Raw genomic sequence first — 3,942 nt, forward strand, 5'->3', positions numbered from 1 at the left:
TTTGTAACGTAAGCATGATCTGCAATTTTCGACATTACTTACGTTTCCGTCCTATTAGAGAGAAAAGAATGAAATAAATGTTTGGCTGTTTTTGTTACGATAACTTAAAGTAACAAACCGCTGTTTCCTCGTCCTGTGTCTAACTCACGATATAATAATACAAATTGTCAACCAGGTCTCCGTACGATCGTGTTCTGCAAGGAAGATGGCATTCCGGTCAACGGACAACCATGCCAGCGATTATGTCAGGGCACCCTTGAAACGAAGTAGTGCTTACCGGCTAACCCCACATCCACAATCGCTGTGTACACAGTTTCAGACGGTGCAGTATGGCACAGAGAAGATGCCTACTAAAGTCTCTGAGGAAGAGGGCCAGAGAAAGAAAGGAAGCAGGACAGTCCCAAACTGATTTGGTGCGATGGCTTAATGTGAATCGTTCCTTGTTTCTCGGATGTTGCGACAGTTTATAGAGACTGAAACTGTGTCCCGAAGACCAGGGCAGTGCCGACCACGTATGACTTCAGAAGAGGGGACTCTTATTTGGCAGTAAGGGCACGACAATATTGCACGGCAATAGGCATGTGAGATCGCAGTATCCAATGTACGTGTTGTAACGAGGCAAACTGTAAGCAGAAGACTTCGGCAGAGTAGCCTTTATTGTGGGAGACCTGCTATATGTGTGCCATTGTCTCGTCTTCAAAGGATGGAACGTCTTGAGTGGAGTCATAAACAAGTTAACTGTACGGTCGAACAGTGGGCCAATGTCGTTTTCACAGATGATTCCCGATTTTGTGTGGAGAGTGATTCTCGACGGATTCGCTTCTGGCGGGAACGTGGAACACGATTTTCGCATCCAAATATTGTGGAAAGAAACCAGTAACGAGGAGGAGGATCCCTAATCGTGTGTGCAGGAATTATGTTTACCACTCGCACCCCTCTTCATGAGACTGTACTGGCGAATTGGCAAGGTTTAACTGCTGTCAGGTACCGTCACCCAATTTGCGTTTATAGCGAGGTGCTGTGGACTCAGAATTCGTATTGATGGACGATAATGCTCGACCTCGTAGGGCACGGGTGGTTGATGTTTTCTTGGAAACGGAAGATACTGCGCGCATTGCACGGCCTGCTTGCTCTTCCGATTAGAATCACATAGAGCGTGACTGGATCCCACTAGGGAGACGGCCTGCATCGCGTTAGCATCCACCAGTCCCTCTCTAAGACTGAGAGCAGCCCTCCAAGAAGATTGGGCGTTATTGCCTCAATATGCGACTGATGACATCGTTCTTAGAATGCCACGTCGTTGTCATCCTGCACGGCTTTTCGAGTTGGTCGCGTCCCATACTAAGCACGTTAACCACAGTTGTCGGCATATCCTTAAGTTGTCAAAAACGAAGAATATTTTTGTCTACCTTTATCTATGCTGCAATTGCTTACGTTCTGTGTACTTTACATTATTAGTATTTTACTATCATATCGTTATACTATAATTTGTGGCAAAATAAACACAACCTTGCAAAATTTCAGTTTGTTGCTTTAATTTTGACACCAATATTGTTGCGATTTCCTAGTGTATGGTTAGGCAGGAACCAATGAGGACAGCTTGAACTCGGTGGCTATAGAGAATGGCAATAAAATTCATATTCTTCTTTCTCAGAAATAGTCTGTTTCCGAATACGTGATGATCTTGGAGTACGTGGTTAGGCAGGAACCTACGAGGACAGCTGAAATTGCTGCCAGTGAAACGAGGAGCAATAATGTTCATCTTTTCCCTTGTCACAAATATTTCGTAGGTGACACAAATCTAACCAAGACTTCCTACAAGCCAATGGCACTTCCGGTTGATAGATTTCTGCCGCCAACGACATGTGTGACGTATTACCCGTGCAAGAGACGTCCACATCGAACACCAACGAAAGTCGATAGTAGTTACCGGTACTGCGTGCAGGAAGTCCTGTGAAATTAATGTTGCCTTTTTCCCACACTACTCCACAGCTTGTCACATTACAGTTTAACTACTACCTCGCTGAAAGTCGACGTGAGAATAATAAATATTGGCTCAAATGGTTCAAATGGCTCTGAGTACTATAGGACTTAACTGCTGTGGTCATCAGTCCCCTAGACCTTAGAACTACTTATACCTAACTAACCTAAGGACATCACAAACGCCCATGCCCGAGGCAGGATTCGAACCTGCGACTGCAGCGGTCGCGCAGTTCCAGTAAATATTCTCTAACAATGTCGCTACTAGGTTTTCCAACATGGAACATAATGGTGCTCTTTATAAGTTAAAGCAGCGAATTAGCTGACTTAACAGCATATGCTACCAACAGGAGAATCTTAATCAAAAGTCATGACGATGCTATTGTATTCTGAGTCACTGTAAACTTCAATTGACATTTAATCTTAGAAATTATGACTACGTATCGACAGTACCATCTTAGAAATATGAAAACAGGCAAATAAATGGGAGCAGACTATCTACACATCTAAGGCTAGGTGATCATCCATGTGTGCCACCATACTTCCCTGCCGTACTTAATTAATCTCTTGGAGCACCTAGGTCACATTCCTTCTGTATGAGATCGCAGCGTAGAGACAGCAGTTTTAGCAGGCTGACGTGCACATCTCAGTCCGCTACACGATTCTGAAGTGAGCCAATCGACATTAGTGGGATCCCCCATCCAACTCCATCTGTCCATGTTGTAAAATGCTGACTCGTTATGTAATATTCACGCAATATAATCAGTCTTTATAGGGAGCCTTTTTTTTATAAAACTTATTATTTCAGACTGCTCACTACGCTAATAATTCGTAATTTAGGACACGCTTTTTCTCACCACAGTCTCTTCCCGCGGCTTCTCTGTTAATTCAAACTGTCCCTCCTCTCGAGAAAGCGGCATACAGAGTGACGTACATACTGTAACGGCTCCTTCGAAGGGAACAAAACACCTTGTCGTTGCTGGATAGTGCCGGCCTAGGGTTGCAGCCCGATGTTGCAGTTTTCTTGCGAAATGTTACTTTCTTATTACCTTATACTAGCTTCACCTGGATATAATTTACCTGACTGCCTTCCTTGCCATTATCCAAGCGGGTGGCGGTGTTACGTGATATTACTGTGTCTTCTCGAGGAAGTGCCTAATGTCTTGTCGGTGTGCCGCGGTGTCCTTACAGACACCCACTAGTGTAGAACACGACTAAGCGCTCAGCTTGTGGGCGCGGCTGGCACCACGTGAGTAGCGGACGTGTCGGTCGTGTTCCCCGGGACTGACGCAAGGTAAACAGCGGCCGCCCACGGCACTCTGCTGTATCTCGCTACAAGCGCTGCTGGCGTTGTTTGCTCGTCGTGTCGCCACACCGCGCATTCGGGCGCCTGAGTGCCTCGATGGCGGCAACCCGCTGTGGCGCTGTACCGTTGGAGCTGCCTACGCGGCAGGCGCACCGCTCCGAGATAACGCGGCGTGCCTAGCCGCGCGTGCGCTGTGACCGTTGCCGACCCACGCGCTGCCGGAGGCTCGATACGGGTCACCAAATTTATGAATTGTTATCTGCCCAACTGCTGCATTCACGCACAGCCGCGGGGCGTCCGTAATTAATGTAAACGTTTTTCTTATCTCCGGTGCACTATAGAGATAGTAGGTGTGGAATGTGCACTGAGGGAGAAATGAAAACGTTATTTTGAGCTGCATAAAAAAAATCACTCTTCATTTACGTCGCTGCCGACGTATTCGTCACGCAAGGTTCCGCAACTACGTTGATACTTGAAATTTTTTGTTTATTTCGCTGTCTCAGTTCCGTATTTCTTTATATGACATGATTAGTTATGATCAAAGGTGCTCATCTTCAGATGTGTGTTGCTGCTTAAGTTCTATGGTTCAAATGGCTCTGATCACTATGGGACATAACATCTGTGGTCATCAGTCCCCTAGAACTTAGAACTACTTA

This window comes from Schistocerca serialis, chromosome 5, assembly GCF_023864345.2.
Source record: "Schistocerca serialis cubense isolate TAMUIC-IGC-003099 chromosome 5, iqSchSeri2.2, whole genome shotgun sequence".
In the NCBI taxonomy this organism is placed as follows: Eukaryota; Metazoa; Arthropoda; class Insecta; order Orthoptera; family Acrididae; genus Schistocerca; species Schistocerca serialis.